The sequence below is a fragment of the Aphelocoma coerulescens genome, chromosome 2, assembly GCF_041296385.1.
Source record: "Aphelocoma coerulescens isolate FSJ_1873_10779 chromosome 2, UR_Acoe_1.0, whole genome shotgun sequence".
In the NCBI taxonomy this organism is placed as follows: Eukaryota; Metazoa; Chordata; class Aves; order Passeriformes; family Corvidae; genus Aphelocoma; species Aphelocoma coerulescens.
Window position 1 is genome coordinate 86,161,857 of NC_091015.1, and position 25,506 is coordinate 86,187,362.

Sequence of the window (25,506 nt, forward strand, 5' to 3'; positions counted from 1 at the left end):
TGAAGACAGTCAGCATCTCACCAGTATGACAACATTTTCTGTTAATAAATATTTATTATCCTTGACCTAGACTTCCACCTAAACTGCATCTTGCTCTTTTGATGCCATCTTTAATAAGTGAGTTCTGATAATGGATGTCTCAGATGGAAGCTGTATAATGACAAAGGAGAGCAAAAGTGAATGAGAGCATTCAGTTGCCAGTAACAGAGATAAAACTCATTTAAAGGCTCATATAAAGAACGTTTGCTTTGCTTTAGATTTTAGTAAAATCTAAATGCACCATAATCCGCTTCTGAAAGCCCCCCAAACAACTAAGCATTTTTTCATCTGAAAGACAGAATTTCTATTCACTCAGATTATCTCTTTTTCTTTGAAATTCTGTTCCCTTTACTAAGGTCATTAATTACAACAGGTGGAAGATACAAATCCATGCATTCAGCACTGGAGTGAGAGTTCTCATACTCTGCATTAGCAAATGCATGCTTCCATCTGACATGAAGTATGACCTTGAGTACAGGAATTGCATCCTGACACAATTCATTTACCCAGAGCTTTGATGCCCATGTAGGCACACCTTGATTTGAGTGCTCACCCTTCATAGTGATCTGTGCTGGGAGAACTCAGCAGCCTGGAAAATAACAGACCTTCTGACTATACTGAAGTTGTCCAGGAAAAACCCAAGAAACTAGAGGTCACCTTTGGAAAATGTGGCCTTAGACTTAAAGCTTCTCAATTTCAAAAAAACATGAAAAAGTATAAGTAACTATCCCTATAAAAAGTTTGGAACTCTGTATCCCAGTAAATGTGACTCAAGTCTCTCCAGACCGAGCCAAGACTATATAATGCTGTCTGTTGAATGCTGGTCCTGCTTCCCTGGTCAGCCAGAAAAAGAGGTGAATTGCCCTAACAGACCAAAATAGGCCTCCAGGCTGAGAAGAAAGAAAGTGATGATGCTGAAACCATGCTTTTACTGGCAGAGGAAAGGAAGAAAGCCCCACTATGAACATCACGTGTTCTGGCAAGGACTTGTGGTACTTCTCCGTGCTTCTCCTCAAGGTATTATAAATGACCAGCATGAAAAGAACAGAGGAGCACTGGCAGGTTGAAAATAACAGCAACAAAGGAAAAAACAAATAAAACCCTCCTGTATTATCACAGAGTCTTTTCTGTATTAAATAGATAATTTGGATTATTAGACTGGTAAAAAACCAACTGACTAACTTATTGGGTCTACATTGGCTCTACCCTTTTGGGTAGATGGTTTTGAGTGATATGGTCCTTAACAATGAAAACTGCTGGGTGAGCATTGTTGTGACCAGTATACTTCCACAAAGGTCAAGACATGCAGAACAGGGGATGAAGCAGTTTTATAATATTGGCTTAATTAAGATTGATATTGTAGCTGTGCATTAGAACTCATCCTCATGTAAATAAATACTCCTCCAAATACTCCAAAGCACCCTTATATCTGCTTCCTTACCAAGGTGATACCCCCCAAAACATTATTAACCTCCTTTCATGCAGCCTCCATTGCTTTATTTATCCCACATTGCCATCTTTGAATGAGGATTTCTCATCACAGCCATCCTGTTCAAATAAATGTTTAGTTTTCAATGCTAAAAAAGTTGAATTATCAATGTTAAAAACTCAGGGGACCTGCAGCTATATCTTACCTAAGAAATATGTTTAGAGATCTTCAGTGAAGCCACTGTATTAAAATGCTCCTGTGCAGCTTACTAAGCTTGAAAACAGCAATTCTTTTTGTATTTAGAATAAGTCGTGATTGTAAATAATGATAAAAGCATAGTCAAGCAAGCAAAACCTCCTTTAACTGATTGCTTAATTAATTTATACATAATACCTCTTGGGCAAATACTGCTAAGAAAATGTCCAAAATGCTAGTTTTCCATGTCAGAACTAATTTAAAACAGCATATTGTTCAGTTAATATATTGCTGTTCTGTTTTTTAGAAGGGTATCACATCTATGCCTCCCAAAAAGTGTTACAGTATCTCATGAAAGTTTAAAAAATAAAAACTATTCTTTCTAGTCTTCTCTCAACCTACAAATGATTGAATTAGAGCATATTTTTCAACCTTTTCATTCACAGGCAATTAAGTTATTTTTTTCACATCAACTGTTTCTTGCAGCCCCACTGCAACCCTCCCCCCTCCCCTTAATCCCCCCTAAATTGTAGATTCCATTTCAGAAAAGGGAGCATAGGAGATTTGGGTGGGTAGCAAAATATATCTAAGATAGAAAATGCCTTGTGATGAGGAAAGCACAGTAGAAGGAAAGCTATGAGTCTGTTCTGGTGAATTTTAGATAACCTGAGGGACAAAGTTCTCAGCACAGGCTCATCAAAACTTTTTACTTTTGTATTATTGTTTTCTGAAGTGTGAATTGGAAGCAAAGATGAGAAAAAGTGAAAATTTGTGTATTGTGGCTGTGATGCAAAAAGTACTTTTGTTTGTCTGTTTGTTTTAATCCATGACTTATACAATTTGACCTGCCAGACATAATGGTAAATTCTTTTGTTCAGCAGAAATTTAATCTCTAACGATAACCATGAAGCAGAGTACATCTATCAAAACAGGCCAGTGGAATCACTGTAGACATATCTAGAATAATAAGATTAAATTAGAGTGAAATAATTTCATTAAACTAAATTTCAGGAGAAAATTTTTCTAGTTCAGTAACATTTGTGTTATATTCCAAGGGAAACAAGTCGTATTCACACAGCTTAATTTCAAAATTACAAACTGCTACAAAATTTTAATACATATTTGATTTTCAGTAGGTAAAACAGTGCAAAGGCTCAGAATAATGAACTTTCCAGTTGTTATAAATTTATTAAAAATTAGATAGGGACTATGAAAAATAAAGGAAAATGTATTTTTTAATATTTTATTGATAAAATATTATTAAATGTCATATCTGATATTTGGAGCATTCAAAAGATCTCAAATGTTCCATCTTTATGAAAGGAGGACTGTTGCCTAAAATCACTTGGACAGAGACATGAAGAACTGCAAAAACACTCCCATTCAATAATTCAATTGTCTTTGTTTTCATTTTAATTGTTCAAAAGTTAAGTTACATACAGATTTGGTGTTTTTTCTTGTGTGTGTGTTCTTAGAAACAATACAGGAACAGCCGAAATACCTTCTACAAAATAAAAGGTAGCAAATACGTATTCAGTTAGAGCTGAATCTTTTGATCACATACTGAGGTGCCTTAATAACAGGGGTTTATCAGTCAAAATATTTGGACAAGGAGAGAGAGAGAATGGCATTGCAAAATAAAGCTGAATAAATTGGTTAAATTAAGAAAATAATTAAAGACATTAAAACAAACTTATATCTGAAATTCCACCTTTATTCCAGATATGGATTCAAACTGAATTAAGTGACTTCTTGAATCTGGGAATCACAGCCCTAATCTCTTCTTATAAATAGTTCTTTGGTGTGTATCATCTGACTGATTAGTCCCTTTCTTTCAGAACAGAAAGTTCCAGGGCTAGGAATTGATTCATCCAGTTTCTATGGTTTTGAAAGCCTGAGGATCAAATATCATGGGGGTTTTGTATGATTTAGCTGTCTACCCAACAACTATCCATCTCTCAAGCTATAAAATGGAGTACAAGAGGCACAAAATCAAAAAGAAAGGGCATGAAAATATCTCACTGTGTGGCACCTTACTTCCTTTCCCAATGCTGTGTTTTATCTGATAGCACTGCCTGAACTATCAGGCATAACTTTCACATAAAACATGCTAATAGTCCACAATCTAGGGAGAAAACATGATCCTTCCAAACCCTCTGCCATCTAAGAGAGCTATCTACTGAAAATAATGCAGTGTAGAATTAATAGGAAGGGGTTCATGTGGCTTGTGCCCCAAGGAGCAAGTTTCTTAAGAAGACTACCAAAAATTTCTTATTAAATGTAAGAAGAGTATCTTCCTCATTAGCTTTCCACTCAATAATAAAGTTGCTTCTGGTATTGATTTTGAAATTACTTGGAGAGCTAACATAGTGCTAGAAGAACATCTATATTTCCTGCAATGAGGCATTGTAGTAATGATAATTACTCCTTATATGTCAGGGAACTTCAAAAAAATCTTCTTCAATAACAGGACAAAACTCCAATGTATCCTTCTCAAAGACATCTCAATGGCTTTAATAATTTATTTTTCAGTTTACACTATGAAATACTTCTCACATATCTAGAACAGGAACAATAATAATGAAAAAGAATTTCTGCAGCTGGAAATAAAAGCTCATGACTTAAAAATGTGAGGAAAGTCTGACTTTTTTCAGAAGAGTGTTTTTGATTTTCTCTCAACTTTGTGCAACATCAAGAACCTCTGAAGTTATGTTCTTATGGGATAAGAGGTAAGGAAGATGAAGTAATTTATTTCTTTCATCTCCACATCAATTAATGACTTTATTTCTTAAAATATCAGATGTTAAAACAAAAAAAAAGCATTTTCCTGAAGATTCTGATACTATGATAGCATCACAGGGTAAAGTGAGTCATAACGTGCAAAGCCTCTACATGTCTTAATGTGGTAATGACAAAATTGAAACTCTGAATAATGTAGAATATCGTTTTCCTATAAAGAATTAAGATGGTAGTGATCAAAGTGTTATTACACTCTAACCTTTGAATCCAAATTCAAATTAATTTACCATCAGAAGTCTGTCAAGGTCTTCCTGCATTTCTTGTAAGTCACAGAGCAGAGAAGCTTTGTCTCAGTCACAAATTATTTTTTTTTCTGGAAGAGCTGCATTTTGTTTTCACATTTTTCCAGCAAGTACATTATAATACTTGGTACTTCATGTTCAGGTTTCATCTGTATATTGGCTCACAGGTGATCCTGACAGGTTCTCACATATTTTTTCTTGTGAGAAAAGTATTTTAAACGCCTTGGTTCTTGCTTCTGTCTTTGAATTGTAACTCGATTTTCCTGAAAACATCTAGTGTTACACAGTGTTGTACTTAATGCTGCAAATAATCCTACAAAAAAAAATACATCCCTCAAAAAAATTGACATCCAGAAAAGGTCATTGGACTGTTACAGGAAAAAACAGTGCATACCCAAACTCTGAAAAATTGTCCTCAATTTGAAAGAGAGGTCTTCTTTGCACAGATATTTTAGGTTCATTCTTGTCACTCTCATATCACAGCCTTAAATCCTTAACAAGTTACTCTTGATGCAGAACAGTAAAGCAGGCTTTCTATTCCCATATCTAAGCCAAGGGAACCTAGAGTTTCTGTAGCTGTTTTCCAAATACTTGTTTGTATTGGCTAACAAGAGCACAAATTCTTCAACTGTTTTCAGGAGGTAAACAAATAAGATCAGGTAAAGAGTAAACCTAATTAGTAGACAGAGGAAGGTAATGGCATCCTTCAAGTATGCATGCTGCTTCTCTAACTGAAGGACAGATTCCACCAAGAAAAACAATTAAACATCTGAAGTGGAACACAAAAGAGCATTAAAAACACACAAATACGAGAAACTTATCCCCAAGCACCCTCTAACTCTGTAAAACCGAAGGCTGTGATCATACAAGTCTCTGCTGGTAAAATCCCAGACATAAAATCCTGCTTCAGAGCATGGCTAGAAACAGATTTTTCAGGACTTAAAACATATTTATTTTTGATAGAATTTCAAAATCCTCCACAAACCTGTAAAAGTTAAGAATAATTAAGCACATGACTATAATTTAAAAAAAAAAAAGTTTCAGACAATGACAAAGTTTATTAAAAATACTTTTCTTCTGCGTTTTCTGCATTTGCTTATGGTGATGCCTTCTCTGCAGACTGGACTCTTGTACAGGGAGCCTTTGTGCCCCACTAATGGGCTAACACGACATACAGCCTAGGAGTGAATCTACACCTACAGATCCAGCAGTCATTTGTAAGGCCTAGAGTGAATGGCCTAATAGTTCAACCTTACTATTAGATACTGGTATCCAGAATCTGATATCCTTGCCCTTTTATTTTCACTGGGTCAAAACAATGCAATTTCTCCTCTCAAACTCCACTACATGCTTATGTAACCTGGTTTCTACTGTGATTCCTATTTTCAAGATTTAAAGGTCAGAAGTGTTAAAGTCTCTGGACTTCTATTAATAAAAATATTTCATTCCCAATCTCCTAAAATGCAGCAGATGACCTACTAGAGGATGGTGAAACAGACAAGGAGCCAAAACAGTTATGACAGACAGGCTCTCTTATGAAATAGGGCAACATGGTTATTATAGTGAATTCTGTATATACATACACATCCAATACCATCCAGTTCATACCAGCAATTATGTGACGTGTCAAGCTAGGAGTTTCCAAAAGCTACTCTTTTGTTCAACTCCTCTTCAGAGTTTATTCTACCAGCAGTTAAGAAAGATCCTGATAACACCCTTCCAGGAAGTCAGCTCATCTCAAGGATGAGACTCAAGGTTATGATCTATATCAAAAACATCACAATTAAGTCTATAGCTGCTTTTACTATTTCAAAAAGACATTTTTCCTGTAAAATGTCAGGCTTCTGTAAAAAGATCCCATCCCAGGTAGGGGCAAAGAATGATGTAGCTCCACCACAGATAGGGTCCTGAGAATTATGAGAAATCATAGGGTTACACTGAAATCTTTGGGAGTGCTCTAACCTTGCTCCAAGAGAACACTGTTGTCCCTTCCTATGGATAAATACTTTTAGTATTTAACTGCATTAGAGTTAAATGGAAGAATGTTTATTTACAGACAATTTGCAGCACTCATAGACTATATTATTTCCTACTTCCAACTCTCATTCAAGCATTCAGCACAAGCCCCTCTTCAGCTGCAGGTGCCTCTTGGCAATGAGTACTTCACGTCTCAATAGCAAGTTATAACAAAAGTGCCAGCAATCTTCATATTGCTATTTTCCTTCTTACTTGATTCAGAAATCGTTTGTTGTAGAACTAACAGCTGACCTGCCTCCAGTTCATGTGTACTGAATCCAGACCTGGCAGTAAGCTTCAAACACTATGTGCAGAGCCAGCCCCAAATTTCTTCCAAAATAATTATGCTTTTAATAACATTAGATAATGTCAAAGTTCTGATTAACATGGGAACAGAGGGAAGAAAAAATGTTTAATATTGCCTCCTCTTATTGTTGAACATCTGTTCAGATGCTGTTCTAAAATTTTAAGGTAGTGATGCCTGATATGAGACCTCATACAGTACAAATTAGCAAACAAACTTGGGAAATCAAGCATTTGGCCATAGCCACATGCAAATACTTGACCTGTAATTGCAATTATGACATTTTTATGGATATAATTGTATACATACACATATCACTGAAAATCATTCACATTACCTTAGACTAAAATAATATCAGATTTTAAAAATTAGGTTCACTGACGTCTGGTCATTAAAGGAGATGTTCTAACAGAAACTCAGCAGAGTCAAGTGATTTAAAAGATTTCTGCTGTGTGGGGCTTATAGTAAAATAAAATCCCCTTAAAGAATGAAAAGGTATTATGCCATTAGTGATGATGCATCTCAAATGAGATTTAAGTGCAAGTCTTTCAGATCCTTTTGTTGCTAAAACCCCCATGTCATCACTTTCAGGAGTTATAAAGCTCTGGTTCCCTGCACAAACTCCTTCTATTCCATTAATTTACATTTGTATAATTTTTCCTCTGCTTTTCAGTTACATGTAACACTCATTGCTTTTCTTAAAAGCCTGTATAATGTTGCAGGCAGCAATTGCTCCACTGCATTGTCAGAGACAGCTGTCCTACAGAGGTAAATGAAACAGTATTTGCCTGTAACAGCATTAGAATCATTTGGGAGGCAAAGTACTAAAATGCATTGCTATCCTCCTCTCATAATTTATGAGAGACATATTTTCACATTTATACTACTTCAAATCATATTCCCTACTCATTTACCATTGTAAACCCAACTTGCATATTTAAAAGGGAAAAATGTGCAGAGCACAATACAGTATTCACTAAATGCAACATAGAAATTAAAAATTACCATTTCTCATTAATTTTCAGACTTTGCTGTGCTAGAAAACAATAAACAAGTGCATCTGGAAATACCGTATTTCTCCATGTTTAGTAAAAATATCTGTACTACTTTTCTGACCTATTTAAATTTAATATTTTCTACTCAGTCTTACTTCATCGTGAAGGAAGAACTAATTTAGAAGAAGGGAAAGGAGCAATGATTATTTCCAACAGTCCCGTTGGAGGCAACGAAATGTTTACAGGATCACCTGAGTAGATGGATGATCTTGTGGCTGAGGTAAACTAGTGGCACAAGCTAGCTGAGGAGAATACCTGAGTGACAGTCCTCCACTTGCCCTGGAGTCAGATATTGGCATTAGCATTGCCTGGAATTTCTGTCTGATATGAATGTCACTTCATAAACTTCTGGGAATTGACAGGAAAATTAGTCCAGATGGAGGTTCTAATCCTTCATTTTTAATGTGGGAAATGTTAAATTATCTGAGAAAAGTGAAGACAATTTACATACAATGAATGAGACTTAGCTGCGTTGCTCTCTGACTTAACTGATCTTTGTAACACTTGGGCAATAAATTACCCTGTGGAGGTGAGCCTTTCTTCCTAAACTGTAAATACTTGTGGAATGACTAGCATTGTCTTGGGTTTGGCCTTTCTGTGTCTGCAGGGTATACAGCTACAATTCATTCCTTCAGATTTATTAAGAGAAATTTCTGTTGCTAAAATCAGAAGGATCACATAGCAGCAATATTTTCCCACAGACTCCAAAGGGAGCTTCTAGTGATCAGCTCAGATGTGGACAACTAACATTCCATCTGAAAATTCCCACCAAGGGACTTAATATTCTGTAATTTATTTAAGCATTGCCTTCTCTCATCTACTTCCAGTTTCTGATTGTCAGAGAACTGGATCCATTAAAAAAGGAGTGCTTAACTTTGATATGTTTGTGTTTGGCTTGTGCATCATCCTCTCAATTGCATTCCCAGAGAAACAGCAACTGTTCTTAACGCTTTCCAAAAATGTGCATATATATACTCTCAATGGAGCTATGTGTCTTGGCTTCACAAATACCTCAAGAAACAGATAATATTTTTGATAGGTAATGACCATTACTCTGAATGCAGAATTCATACAGTTTCTAGTCTTAATAATGAATGGATTTGGGGTAGCTAACATACCTTCTCCATTGCTGTGTTCTCACAGACTATGGAGAAAAATACAGGGGTCTGGCCTGAATATCTTTTCATCCCCTTTTCCCAGCAAAATTCCAATACATGTATAACCAATTATACTGCAACTGTTGCAGGTAGCTCTTTGTAGCTAAAATTCTGTATTAAGCCATCAGATATTTTACAGAACAATCTCCTTAAAATAAAAATCACATTTGTTTCATTTTTAGCTATAAACGACCAAGAATACTGGTGGTTCACCTGTGGCTGTAGGGTTTTGTACCTAAATGTGAGATCATCAGCCCTTCTGGGTCATTTTCTTGGTTATAGCAAAGAGGTAAACAGCAAAACTATGTCAGAGGCATTTAATTCCCAAATATGGGGAGAGGAACTCCCTGGAATGTCCATGATGGATCACAGTCATGCCTTGTGTCTTTCTTATGGCAAACATTTCTCAGGCATTCACAGATCTTAGCAACTCATTTACCTGTGTTCTGACTTTTTGACCAAGTGGACCCTACCACTTGGGTGGGTAACTTTTCTTTATCTTGTTCAAAATCTCAAAATGAATTCTCTCTGTGAGTTATTTATGACTCCTGCCCGTACATATAATTTTTTTTTTTTTAATTCACTGATTCAATAGCCATTATTTTTGGAGTAAATTAGAGCTGCTCTAACATTATAAAGGTTTTCAGGAGATTTGTTAGACACAATTTTTCCACCAGAAGTAAGTCAAAACAAAAGTGTTGTCCTGCATATTCAATCAGGACATCCCATTGTGTGTTGCCACAAAGGCAAGTAGAGTGTGGTAGCTGCAGAACCAGAACTTCACCACTCAATGAAATAATTTTCCAATTTTATTTACTGTGCTGGAGGGGGATAGTGGGTGGACATCAATTTCTGTTCTACAACAAATACACCCTCTCTGTACTGACCACATTCACCAAAACCAGTGTCTCTAGTCCATTTATGATTGGTACCATAGGCTCAGGAAAACAAGACTCCAGCTGTTTGATGTGTCCATGTTTTGGATGGTGGCCTGGCATTTAGTGGGCCTTTGGCTCATCCTTCTATGCCAGGTTGGATATATAGATAGATATGCTCCCACCAAAGAGTTACTGTTTTCAGTGGTTTAGCTTTCTACCTCAGGAGGTCACCAATAGCCTCATCGTTCTGACCACTTCAAGCCCATCTCTGATTTTCTGTAGGTAACTTACCTGGGTTAGTATCACATTCCATTCTACCCCAAACGGGCAACAAAGATGTAAAGCTCCGATTTTGTCTGTCCTTTTGTGTTACTTTTCTATGCCTACCAAGACCATTACAGGAAGGCAGACGTAGGCTGTGTATTTTGGCTGAGCTACACACACACATCCTGCCCAAATGTAGTTGGTTCATTTTCACAGCACACACCAGTCACCTAATGAGTTTCAACAGGGCAGATGCAGCCAAGCCCTTGCTTACCTGAGTGATGCTTTCAAGTAGACTTTATCCCATGACACTCATTCTTGATCTCCTGAAAAAAAAATAAGAGAGATGAATTAATAAAGAATTAAGCACAGAGGAGCAGAGAACTGTATTACCCAACAGGTGTCTCGATAATGTATATACATTCCAATGTCACCATTTAGAGGGCATCCCCTCTAAAGCATAAATGGTTCTGTACCAATCCAATCCTTGAAAAAGGCAATTTGCTAAACAGGGAAACCTGAATAACTGATGTTTTTCATCCCTGCTGTGATTATAATTGATTATAATTCCTTCTGCCCTTAACTACCTTTCCTGGAAAGAAAAAAGGTCTGAAATTGGCAACTTCGAAACTCCTTTTAGACATGAGAAGCACTACTGTTACTACATGTGGAGGTAGCTGTTACCTAATTTATAAGTTGAATGTGGAGAAGATGACCACCTTTTGCCACAATATAAATCAAATTAAATTTACCTTATATTCAGTACAGGTAATCTGCTCTATAAAAATAGCCCTCTTTTTCACTTGTAATTTTGCTTTAATTCTTACATTCTTCCATCCAAAAGTAGCAGGAGACCTTGAATTTATGTGTATTATGTGAGGATTTGGTGAATGTCACCCATTTCCTTTCAGTGTGCTCAAACCAGTGAAATACTAATGAGGCAGCAACTTCTACCTAACAGTATATATCAGACTGTATCAAATGAAGGTTAAAGAAATGATTAATAAAATATCTTTGAGCTTAATACTCTTAGAGTGCCCCTTGAAGCAACAATATCCAAATACATTTAAATCTGCGTTATTAACCAGCCGCCTCCTGGGAGACATGGAGTGCTCATGTTCTGCACAGGCTGCCATCACACATCAATTGCCTTATATGGTATTTGGTCTTTACATCTTGTAAATTTAAAATATAACTGGCCCTATATGAAAAGCTATTTCTGTAATTCCAAGACATTTGTATTCCGATGCAAAGTGCCAGTTCAATACAAAAAGGACGTGTATGCCATTATGCACCAGCTGTCTCATCTGGCTGTTTGCAATTGCAAAATATAAAAAAGCTGTTTATTAGACATGCAAAAATGAGATTAGAATCTGGACAGTTTTTATGCTGAAAAGAATCTTTCTTGTAACTGCAGAGGAGCCATGTACTTTTAAGGATTTCTATCCAGAGCACTGACCGGAAAGGTCATTTCTAGAGGTCTCTGCTTGCTTTGAAACATAAATGCTCTCTGTTCTGGTGTCTTTATTAGATTTTTTTGTGTATGGTCAGGGAAACAAAATGTGCTGATAGAGAATTATTGCAACCAGGAGAAAAGAAAGATAGAAGGGCAAGAAAAGACTTACAATATGGTACCCACCCCTGTAACCTAAATTTCCCGCCCGTCACTAACAAACATCAAACCACGAACGCAAAGCCTTTTCTTTTGTTAAGCTGGGGAGTGTGGGGCAATATGAAGGAGAATGCATAGAAGAGGTGTATGGAAATTCAAACAGGTGTGCGAGGACTAAATATCATTGAATTATAAATTATTAAGAGATTATATTGTAACTGTACAATCCTAATACCAAACTTTATGTTTCAGTCCACCATGTGGTGTCATTTGCTTTTAGCATCTGGTCATTCTTCACTTTATTACAGGAATTCATGATGTAATCCGTAATACCCAAATTCATAATTATTTGACGAGAGTATGTGAAACCCAAACAGATGTTGTGGATTAATCTGGAATGTGGAAATAAACATTAGTTTGCAAACATGCTGTGGTTCTGAAGGTCTAACAGAGTTGCAGATTTATAAAGAGGCACTTGGCGTTTTGCTATCAGCTGCTGGATAATACCACCTTTGGATGGTGACTGATAACCTACAGGACTTGATCACAAGGAGTGCAGTTACAATATTATTCACATACTGATAGCAAATAACATTTAAAAAGATGTTACAAGATGATTTTTCCCTCTTTTAATCACCAAGATTTTTATATGCTGTCTTAATGTACTAAGGGTAGTGTTTGTGTAGTACATAGGCAGTTAAGACCTCCCTGAACTAACTGATTCCTTGAATGAAGCAATATAGTTCAGCATGAAGCTTATCAAGTCTGGTCAAAGAGTAAGAAACCAGTCTCCTTCAGGCGAGGAAAAGAACACCATCTAGTGAGCATTCATGAGTTTCACCTGGGAAAACACTGAAGCAGTGCAAAAACAAGCAAACAAAAACATTTTATTGTAAATAATTCAGCACTGAAGTAAATTTAAGCTCGGAAAGAAAGGAAGTTTAACATGCTCTGCAACGGAAAGCCCTGTAACATCAAAATAGATTAAATTTTGTAACATGAGTTATGGGTTATGCTGCTCCATGTTGAAATAAACAAGTTAATATGGCATTATGAGATTTTGTTTTTAAGAAACACAGAAACAAGTGTAATATGTTGGCTTGAATAACTGATCCAGAAACATTTATAGATGTCCTGCAATGGTGATTGTTCCCAGCAATTACCTGAGGAAGATGGGACAAGCACAGAAATCGACACAAAACAATCCATAATGAAGACTATCACAATATGTTAAGTAGTTTTTATTAATGTGTTAAATACAATTCCTTAACTATTTTTACATACAAGGAGACAGATACCCAGCACTACCTAGGATTTGATATTCTATTTATCTGTATAGGCACAAATTTGTTATTATATGTATTTTTATATATGTAGTTATATACATGTCATTAGACGACCAGGATGAAAAAGTAAGCAGAAAACCAGAATTTTATGCAAATAACTGTTATCGGACATCCCTATCATAAGCATTACATAATGTACAAAAAATATGTACTATTTTAATTTTAAACAAAATCAATATGCTGCAATAATTTTTGGGTAGCTATTTCGAAATTTTGAAACTATATTGTTCGCATGGTACTGCTTTTTGGAGAAAACTATTAATTAAGTCCAGTAATATACACTGCAAGATTTATGTCTCCTCTAGGTTAATAATTCTACTTATACCATGTGATTATTGCATTTCATCTTCATTTAAGACTTTCAAAAAATTTTACTCACTGTTTTAATACTCATAGCTAAAGTGATCTCATATAGAACCATTTAAACCACAAAATGTTGGGTTTTACTCAAAAAGAGCTAAAGGGATTTTTAGTCAAGGAATTAAAACAACATAAGCAAAAAATGCTATGCCTTTCTCAAATAATTTCATCTTTACATTAATTTCAAAACATTTTCCAATTGCAATGCAAATATCAACCATATCCTTAGCTGTCCTATGATATCAGCCCGTATTGTGTGCAAGGTATAATTTCAAAGCAGCTTTTTCATGATTTCTCATGTGTAGCTCTCTAATTATGGAGGATTTCCTTCTTATATATTGACTCATTATCCACTCTATCATCTTTTCTCGAATGCCAGTAGAAATTTTGGCAATAATCACGCTGCTGAAGTGTTCAGCCTAGTGTCCTTGATGATGACTAATGCTATCAGAGAGCCCCTTCAACCTCTCTCATTCCCATATATCTTCTGTGTATCTCTGTATATTTGTTCATGTATGTCTGTACCACAGCTGCAAGTTCTCTGGAGCTGCTTGTTTAGCACGAAAGGCACAGCACAATGGCATTATGATCAGGAATAGTGTTTCTTGAGGCTCTTACTCTGCAGCTATGTAGGAATACTTCCATTCCTGTGTCGCAAGAGAGCAGGTTTTCCTACATTTTCTCTTTCCTCTCTTCAACCACCTGCCACCTTCCTCTCTCAAAATTTGCAATGCACTCCACCTTCTTCCCCGTTTATCACATCTTTTATATTTATATTTTGATATTATCTTTCATATATTTTATATTTAGTTCAGAAACATAAGCCTGAAAACTTGACTAGAGGCAGGCAGATAGGAAACAATGGGGAGAGCTCTTAACTGGGAAAATCCTTTGGTCCTGTGGACTTTAGAAAAAAGCATAATCAGGCTGATAAGCTGAGATTTATCAGGTGTACGGAGCTTTATTAATTGAGGTTAAAAAAAATGACTAATATTCCTCAAAATCCATGAGTCGTTTCTACTGGAATACTGCAACACCACCACCAGAAAATGACATTATTCCTTCTGAGCTTTGATGTCAGCAGAAATCCCTGTAAGAACTATTAATTTTGTGTTGGCTATCAGGCTCCATTGAGATTATCAGATACCAATAATAATTATATTTTTCCCCCTAGGATTACTTCAAATCAGTCATGTCAAATTGATAACTGGAAAATTGTTTGTTTCAGTAGAAATTAAAAGACAAAAGTTAACATTTTTCATTTCTGTAATTAAGGAAACACTGTTAAAAAGGCAAACCTTTCTAAAACCAAGGCTGGCAGAGGATCTATTTGTAAATGGGCTTAACAATGAAGCCATCTTTGAGAAGCCTTTTTAAAATTAATCATCACATTTGCATAATTATTTTTATATATATCCCATAACACATTTAAAGTACCTTAGTCTACTGACTGAAAAATCTCTGTCAATTCCACATTTACTGTATCATTAAGATGAAAATTACCTGAAAAAGACTTTGATACTTTATTTTAATTGAAATAGCTCCTCACAAATGTCTTATCAGCTCTAATCATCATTCTACCACAGACACCAAATTATCTCATCACTGAATTCCAATTCTCTAATTTCAATCAATTGACAGAAATTAATTGTATTCTTCAGTAACAAAGACAAATCTTTCCAGATCTTGCTAAACCTAGTTATTTATAGTCACTACTAAACTACGTGCACAGAGTTTGGGGCCATTCTCTTTGAATGGACCAACATTCTCTTCAAAATGTGATAAAAATTACAGGCTCCAAAAAAGTTCTCTGTAAAATAATTTTCCAATTTTAGGGTAATTTTGTTCCTGAATAAAATGAGGAACATGACAATCAAAAGCAGAAGGATACAATGAGTCTTTCAATATTTGACACCAGATATCTCCCACCCACAAGGAACTGGAGACAGCATGAAATTACCTCCTAGGTATTTTTTTCAGGTCACTTAAGAAACCTCAGTTTCCAAAATTTAAAATGAAAATTATCAGAAAGTTTGGATGGAAGCCATATACTCCAGGATTCTGATCCATTCCTCTTACCCCTTATAAAGGCCTGGGTAATTACACTGACAAATCCGAGTACAGCTTCAAGAGCTGTCATCGAATAAATCAGGAAAGATTATCATTACACAGGGGCTTGCTAACAAAACAGCTGGATGTGGAGAAGGGACAAGAAGGCCAGTCTCTTTGTAAAAGACACTCTGCTCATGCAAGGTGATTGACCCCCATTTTTTGAAAATTTTTTATACGTAAGAAAATAAATGCAGATTCCATCGAGGCTGTGTAGGCTCATAATGTAATAAAAAACCTCAGCCATGCTAAAGACTGCTGCAGACACCATGGTTTTGATAACACAAAACAGATCAAAATCCAAGCTGCCTAAACAGCAACTCCAAATAGACCATGTGGGAATTTTGGCTTCCACAAATGCACAGTGTTTTTTGCCTTGGCTGCTTGCATTCAGAGCCATCTGTGAAGCAGGCAGAAAGCCTTATTGCAACTCAGCATGCCAGTGTCACAGGAGCTCCAGTGCCAGGCTAAGAGAACTTTAGATAGGCAATCTGCATGGCACCCTAAGTGCTGTCTATTATGCACAAAGCAACTCTTTTGTCTTTGCTAGTCTGGATAAAGCAATGAATAGACTCTAGATAAGCATTATTATAGATGGTATGCATATGAACTGGAATGGGATGGGATGGACTGGACTGGAATGGTATGGGCTGGATGGTACACACATATATTCCAAAATACACGGAATGTATATATGGTACACACATATATTCCAAAATACATGGAATGTATATATGGTGTATACATCTGCAAATATACATACAAATAGATATGGTGTATACACACAAATATATATGCATACACCTGCATAGCACACATATTTGTATGATCAAGGAGCATTTTAAAATTTTAAGGTCACTTGGGTAACTAAGAAAATCTTCATTCTAATTATCATACAGAATATTAGTATATATGCCAGAAGCCACAAAAATCATGTAGCCTATGTGTGTTTCTTTAGTATGTAAAAAAATTCTTGGTGCAAATGGGTCCATGTGATGTTGGGATATGGTTATCTGAAAATATCACCATTGACGTATGATTTAAAACATATATATCATATATATTATATGAAAACCTTAGGTCTCTCAAGTGCTGCCAGAATTTTTCCTTCCTGAAAAGTATACTTTTTCACTATGGTTGACAGAATGAAAATACATTATATAAAAATATCATTAATCATGTAGTTTTAATTATGTGCTAAATCACAAATTAGGCTAGTTTTATACTGGATTTTAATGACAAAGTATTGTGTACTTTTATATGTTTAATATTTGCAAAACATGGTGCCCTGGTTTTAAGTTGTAGCACAGTGTTTTATTTACAAACCTCCCAGTTAAAATATCAGTAATCAGAGAAAAATACAAAAGCCAACAACAGTCTTTAATTCTTACCAAAAAAAAAAGAAGCATGGTGCAGATCAGGTGAACTAATATTGAGAACAGATGAATCAATATTGTGATCTGTGACTGTTAACAGATAAAAAGACCTTCCAATACACGCTGGTCAATATGTCATCATCACAGACTTTTCAAACCCCATATTGGGCACCAAAAGGGACTGTCATGGCTTAACACCAGCTGGCAACTGAGCTCCACACAGCTACTCATTCACTCCCTCCCAGTGGTATGAGGGAGAGAATCAGAGCAGTAAAAGTGAGAAAACTCATGGGTTGAGATAAAAACAGTTTGATAAGGAAAGTAAAAAAAAAAAAAAAAATGCACACACAAGCAAAGCAAAACTCAGATTTTTTTCACCACTTCCCATGGGCAGACAAGTGTTCACACACCTCCAGGAAAGCAGGGCTCCATGATGCACAGTGTTTACCATCACTTCAAATGTTCCCCATTCTTTTTCTTCTCCCAGCTCCCCTCCCAGTCCCTTGTGCACCCCCAGCCTCCTCACTGGTGGGATGCTGTGAGGGGCAGAAAAGGCCTTGACTCTGTGTAAGCTCTGCTCTGCAATAATGGAAGATCTCTGTGTTATCAACACTGCTTTCAGCACAAACCGAAAACATAGCCCCATACTCAGCTACTATGAAGGAAATTAACTCTATCCCAGCGAAAACCAGCATATGTGGTTTATAAATTTGTTTCAGCTATTATATTCAACAAAATATTCAGGATTATTAAAGAAACTCCTGGAAGAGGTCTGTATTAAGCTAAGAAAAATTAGCATGAGGCTTCTTTTTTTCTTCATAACATCTCACACTTAAAAGACTATAATTTCTTTTTCTTGGCCATTGATCTATAGCTTTTCTTTTACTTATACTTCTTAGATATAATTTTATAACTATTTCATTTGGCTGTTTTTAAAACAAACACTGATGATGTTTGTATGACATCAGGGACGCTTAAAGTGAAACAACTTTTGTGAGTTCATTCGAATTTTTACTTCAGCAAGATAAATAGGAAAGTATTGATTAAATGATAGTTGCCTAAGACTTTTGTTACCTGCTAGAAGTCACACAGAACAAAAATCAGAGTTGTATCAACAGTACCCCTACTTGAACTGGCCAATTGTATAAAATATATAATCTAATAATAATCTAATATATCTATTGGCAGTACTACTAACCCCAGCCAAAGTAGCTACAGGTCTGCTTCCAGAGTGGATCTGTCTCTTTACACTGTCCTGGGGGATTATCTGGTTGCTGATTATGCAGGAGATGAGCTGTATTTTTCCGTACTTTTGCCTGTGGTATTCTGGGATATCTATATTCAGGTAGCAGGAAGGTAACAAGCAGTTTGGTGGTGGAAAGAGAATCATCTTTAAAAACCACATTCTTTTGTCAGGACAATTACTGAGGGCTTGAGTTAGAGTCAAGAGCACTGTGAGGGACAGCCTGAAAATGAGGCCAAGTGAGAGGCTGAGGTTCAGGGGAAGGACAGCAGCAGTCTGCCAGGAGGAGGTAAACTGGCTACTCAGTTAACATTTGTTCTACAATCTAGTTGTACAATCTAGGCAAGGGAGAAATTAAGCAAAAATCCAGCTGAGAGAGAATCGATTTGTTGACTAGAGAGACTGAAAGAGGTAGGGGAATTAGAGAAAGCTGCATCTGGAATCAGGAGAGATTGCAATGGAACAATTAAAAAAAAACCCAGATCCAAAAAGCCGTAGCATGTTTACATGAATTCCACTGTTCAATTAAACAGTCTGCAGGTGAGCTCTAGCTTTTTGAATCATAATGGTTTATCCTGATCTAGTAAAAAAACTTCCCTCGTCACATTATTTTTGGTCTTTGCTTTTCATCATTTCTAACTAAATAAACCAAATGGAATAACACTTAGCATGGATAAAATAAGGTCTTGATCTGTAAAATATGACAAATTTTATTCAGTAAGCAGCAGAATATTGATGAAAAAATCCTTCTGCTCCAGGTAGATGGCTTTTTCAATAAATGTACCAGTAAATGCTGGGTAAATGGTACCAGTATAATAATATTTGTTTTAGTTCTCTTGTCTTGATAAGCTGTATTTATTTAAAGCATTAGATGTTTAAGTGGCCTATCCATTAGCAGGTGCTGCAGATGACTTCACTGCTCGCTGTTCCAAATGGTAATGGACAAAGTTGTAACTTTTTCTAACTATGCTCACATAAGGATATATAAGCTGGATAAAATATGTGACGATGTTCAGGACCAGTCATTCAGAGGGAACAGACTAGTAGCAACCCTAGATCTAGCAGTTTCTAGTTCTCTATGGATTTGTGTCACATGGTTACTGACTTTGGTGTCTCGGAAAGGCCTCAGCTATGAATGAAGCTTTTCCCCAGGTTAAGTCTTTGTAAAAGAGCATGCTGTTAATCTTTCTGGATTCTTTTTTATCTGTTAACACCATGTCCTCAAGCTGCAATTTTTCCTTTACTCAGCTTTCCAATTTAAAAAAATGTTAAAGAGTTATTTCCAAGATCTTGGAACTTTTCAAAAGCATTGAGTTTCTCCAGTGAGTTCAAAAGGGAGAGAAAACTTACCCAGCATACATAAAAATGTACAGAGATTACATTGTTCTCATATTTAGAGAAAAAGAGCATGCACACACATTCTGAATGAGAAGCTGCCCTCAAAAACTCACAATGCTTAAAATTTATCCTTGCAGTAATATCTGGATTGATTCAACATTTAAGAGTTTTAAACTGTCTGCAGGAAAACCTTTCACCTTAATTTATTATAATAAAAATGCCATAGAATGAATATTTTTATTGTAAAAGAATAAACTGATAAATTGCTTTCATGGTTATTTAAATGCTGAAGTGAAATTTAGTATTCAGCAATCCTGAAAAACCTACCTACTACTTTTCACATTTCCTGTCAACCTGACACCTCTCAGTGTTACAGACTGATAAATCATTGTTTTGCTATTTGTGATATCACAGCCGAGTGTCTCAGACTAAACCCTGCCCTTGAGAAGCTCTTCAGACTGTAACATTCAGGTCAGCCTTGGTGGAAGCAGCTGCTGTGAGGGTGGCACTTAGAGCAGCAGCTACGACTGGAGGCAAAGGCTGTGGGGAGGCTCTTGTGGGCTTGCAAAGAAGCAGCATGGCAGGAATGGGCCAGTGGGGATGCATCATACTGTTTGCAGAGTAGCTTTGGGAGCTTGGTGACAAGGTTCTGGTCAGCTGGCAGGACTAGGCAGGGTGCCCTGGAGGCTGCTGGTGCTGCTGTTTGTGGTTGCTGCTCTCAGTTGGGATATAAACTTTGGGCTCTGCTGCCAGTTCTCCTGGGCTTTACCTAATGTGCAGGCTGCTGCTGGGAATTATAGACTGAAACACTGGAGACACAGCCACTGTGACTGCAGTTGGTGAAGAGAGGCACACAGGGGCCTGCCATTGCTGCTCAGGATGGAGCAGGACCACATGGAGACAGTGCAGTGATGGTCTCAGAGTGCCACAAGACACAAGTTCCAGTGCTGACTGATGCTAGTGGCTCTGACGTAGAGAAGGCTCTGGCCACTGCTTGGATTTCATGCTGCAAACATGGCCTGGGGCCTCTCCTATGGGAGGTGTGCTCTGAGCAAGGCACTGAGCTGCTGGATGAAAGAGCAGTGGGAAGAGCTGAGAGACTGCACAGCAGCAGGTATTTCGAAGAAGGTATTGAAGCATTCTTTTCAGGAAAGCTGCACAGGCAAGACCCTGATCCATGCAAAGCAAGGAGGGAGCAGCACCAGCTGGTAATCAGGTTCAAACAGGTGAAGGAGAAAGACTGTTCAGACAGAATAGGCTATGACTTCTGGCAGGAAAACCTTTTGCTCCATCTGCAAATCTGCAACATGAGCATATATCTAGTGCTCTGGGCATTGGTTAAGGAACAACCAGACCCACTGGGGGCTCTTTCAGAGCAAGCTGAGCCCAAACAGGTTTAAAAAGCCATACGGTAGTTATAAGAGATGGCTTCCTAAGGGGTTGAAAACAGCTATCTGTCAATATGACCTGATTTTTCAGGGTATTTCTTACTTACCGGTGCCTCAGGTCTAAGATGTTGCAGAAGAAAAGTCAAGGTTTACCTGGCCCTTGAACTAACACCCCCTGCTCCTTTTCCCAGAGTGATATAAGGGTAACCCAAAGTGCACCAAGGGTTCTTCAGAGCCCAGGGGATGCAGTGAAAGGTGAGGCAGACAGGTGATGACTCTGCCTTTTCAATAAGGGGGGAAAGGCTCCAGCAGAAGGTCACTCCTTCATTAAGTCAACACAGGCCTGATGTTGCAAGTAATGCTTTGGCTTCTATGATCACATTCCTCTGTGAGCAATGAGCACTACTGTGCAGGGATGGGATATCTGACAGTGAGCAGGAGTGTCTTTGCCAACAAACTTGCTAATATAGTGACAAGTACTTTAAACTGCGTGTGTTAAACTGCGCATTTTCCTAAACTGAAGAGAAGTGAGGGCACAAGGGACAAAACAGATGTATCTCAGCAGCTACATTGCAGGGGATATTCTTACACCCGTAGAGAGATGGAGTATGACTTGGGGTCCAAGTCAAACACCTGTATAAAAATGGATGTAGTATAGAGAAGAAGCAGGATGAGTAAGAAGTCTGAGCAAAGTTGCAGAGCTATAATGTCACTGAGATTATGAAGACAAGATTGGGTATCTTGTGGAGTGCTGCTGTGGATGGATAAAGCTGGAAAGGAGAGGAGGAGGTTGTGCTTCGCATCAAGGAGGGGCTCAAATGTAAAAAGCTGCCTTGGAGCCACAGAGAAAGCAGTAGAGAACTAGTGAGTAGGAGTTAAGGATCGGAAGACAGACAAGCACAGGTGATATAACAGGTGCCACTGGGTCAAGAGGAGATGGATGAGACCTGCTTTAGATGGCTGGAGAAAACCTTACCATTGCAGGCCCTGGTACTTTGGTAGGCTTAAATCTTCCTAGTATCTGCTGTAAGGGGAGTAGAGCTGATGCAAGCAATCTATGAGAATTCCAGAGTGTGTTGCAGGCAATTTTTGACACAGGAGATCAAACTACTGACTAGAGAAGGTGTTCTGTTGGACCTGCTGCTCACAAACAATGAAGAAGCACTGAATAAAGTCTTGGCTTGGCTATCACAACCATGGGACTAGAGTTTAAGGTCCTGAGAGACGTAAGCAAGACGCACAGCAGAATTGCTGAACTTCAGGAGAACAGATATTCAGGAACCTTTTTGGTACAATACCAAGAGAATTTGTCATGAAGAGAAAGAGGCTAGGACACCTGTTTGATTCTTCAAGGAGAGCATCTTCAAAGCACAAGAATTAATTTTACACAGCTCTACAATTCTAATTTTGAAAATCCAGTCAGATAATTTTTTTTAAGCTGGAAATAGGACCATTTTTCTAATCTATCATACCTATTAAATCTTTCTCGCTGCTTCACTAGAAAGAACAAAACTTTTTTTATCACAATTTAAAGCCTTTTGCTAGTGATATTATGGAAATATATTCTTTCTTTCATTGTTATACCCATCCTGTAGTATGCCTGTTCTACTTTATATTTACATTTTTTGAGTTCACACCAAACTATCTTTGAATATGTAAATTCAACAGTACAAATGTAAGTCTGCATGCTGTTAATATGCTAACTGCTAAAATGACATTTTATTATACAAATAAAACAGGGTAAACAGCCACAGATACATGCTAAGCTTATCAATTTCTTGGCTTTTACATAAAAAAAATTTGATTCAGTTTAAATTATTTATGACCTGATTTTATGTTAAGAGGCCCTCCTTCTCACTTCTTTTTGGTTTTTGTTTATGTGTTTGTTTGTTTACTGCTGCTAGTGTGAGATGTTTTTGGCTTCTTAGGTTCTAACAAGCTTTAGTGTGAGAAAGGTGTATTCTTACAAAGAATTCCATTTCTAATACTGACCCTCAAATTATTCCAATTATTTTGAAAACAATGACATTTATTTCTGTAACCCCATTCCTACAGTTTATGTATCTTAAGAGGCTAGAGAAGATATTCAGTGTCCGGAAGATTTTACTACAGGATAGAACAAGAAGCTTTTACATCTGACTATTTGGGAAATGGATCTACATAAAAGACTTTAATACATCTCTATAGCTGAAGAACACTAATCTGAAGTAATCATCATCTTTTTCATTTTCCCTTCCATAAAAAGACCATTAGTAAACCCAAAGATATTATAACCTAGCACTCCTGTTGTCACTTTTCCCCTACTTCTCTTTTACAGCTTGAGAAAGCAGACATAACAGCCCAGACAGAGCTCAGCACCTGACAGCTGATATTTTATTTACTTCACACAAAGCTAGGCAAGCTACCTTCTTATTACCCAGTTAGAAGTTTGAATATGTACTCATAATAAGGAGTGGGATATTACCTGGTGTATTTTGTTCTTGCAAAGTCTTATACCCAGAAAGTATCAATTGATTACCTTCCACCACTTTCATCAGTAAATTGGAGAGAATTATGTCTTTCAAAATAAGCCAGTTCTAAGGCTGAGGTTCTGCACAAGTTATTTAAGAATTCCTTGAAGCTCTGGAAGTCTTTGCTAACCCAACCAAATACCTGACATACAAAATCTCTTATCCAGTGTGAAATACAGCCTAATGCTGAAAATCTGTTCCATATATACTGATGCACATATCGCAAGCAAAATTACAGCAAATTGTCTCTTTATTAAAACTGCAACTATGCAAATCCATAACACAGATAAGAAAGAAAATATGCCATGAAAATTTGTAATCCCCAAAATTATGCAAGGTTTTCTAAGGTTCACAAGCCTATAAGAACATTTGAGCTAGCACATGAATGAAAAAGAAGAGATTTTAAAAAAAAAGAAATAAAAAACAAACAACACAACAAAAATTCTCCCTGAAACTGTGTCATATCCATGTTCATTATTTTAAAACATTAATGAGAATTCTGAGTTTACTGAAATATTTCATGATAAATACATCTCCTGGCAGTCTTCCTATCACTCTGTGATGGATTAATCCTGGCTGGATGCCAGGTACCCACCAAAGTTGTTTTGTCACTCCCCTCTTCAGCTAGGCAGAGGAGGGAAAATATAATGATGACTTCATGGGTTGAGATAAGAATAGGGAGAGATGATTTAGCAATTACCATCATGGGCAAAACAGATTTGACTTGGGAAAATTAGTTTAATTTATTATCAACAAAATCAGAGTAGGATAATGAGAAATGAAAACTAGATCTTAAAACATCTTCCCCCCTCCCCTCTCTTCTTTCCAAGGCTTAATTTCTTTCATTCATGAATTCACTACCTCCTCCCCTCGTAGTGGTGCATTCATCCCATGTTGTCTCTGCTGCTACTTCCTCTGCAGGGGAAGGACTCCTCACACTGTTCCCCACCTCCATCGTGGGGTCGCTCCCACAGGACACAATCCTCCACAAACTCCTCCAGCATGGGTCCTTCCCACAGGCTTCAGTTCTTCATGAGCTGCTCCTTCATGGGTCCCTTCCATGAGGTACAATCCTTCAAGGATAGACTGCTCCAGAGTGGGCCCCCCATGGAGTCATAGGTCCTGCCAGCAAACCTGCTCCGGTGTGGGCTCCTCTCTCCATGGGTCCAGGCTTTCCATGGGGTTACAGCCTCCTTTTGACATCCATTGCACCACCATGGACCCTCATGGACTGCAGGGGACCAGCTGCTTCCTCATGGTCTTCACCAAGGGCTGCAGGGGCTGCTCCAGCCACTGGAGCATGTCCTCCCCCTCCTTCTACACTGACCTTGGTGTCTGCAGAGCTGCTTTTCTTACATATTCTCATTCCTCTCTCTGGGTGCCATTGTGCAGGTTTTTGATCTGTTCTTAAATAAATTATCCCAGAGGTGCTTCCACTGATGGGCTCGGCTTTGGCCAGTGGTAGGTTCTTCTTGGAGCCAGCTGGCATTGTCTCTGTCACACACAGGCAAAGTTTCTAGCAGCTTCAGAGTGTTTATATATATATATATATATATATATATATATATATATATATGAATGTATCTTTTCAACTACATATCGACCTTAACAATCTGTCTCTCATCACTATTTCCTATGTTATTTTACAGAAAGTCTGGACAAGCAAAAAAGTTAGGACAAGGTATTAGGACAGAGGTAATACCTTATTTATACCAGAAAATATAACTGGAAAAATCAGACAAGTTTTCGGGAACCCTAGTTTTTCCTCAGGTCTAAAATAGATTCAGATTTTGAGCCCAGGTACCAACTGTGTATTCTTTAGGACATCATCTCTGAAACAAAATAC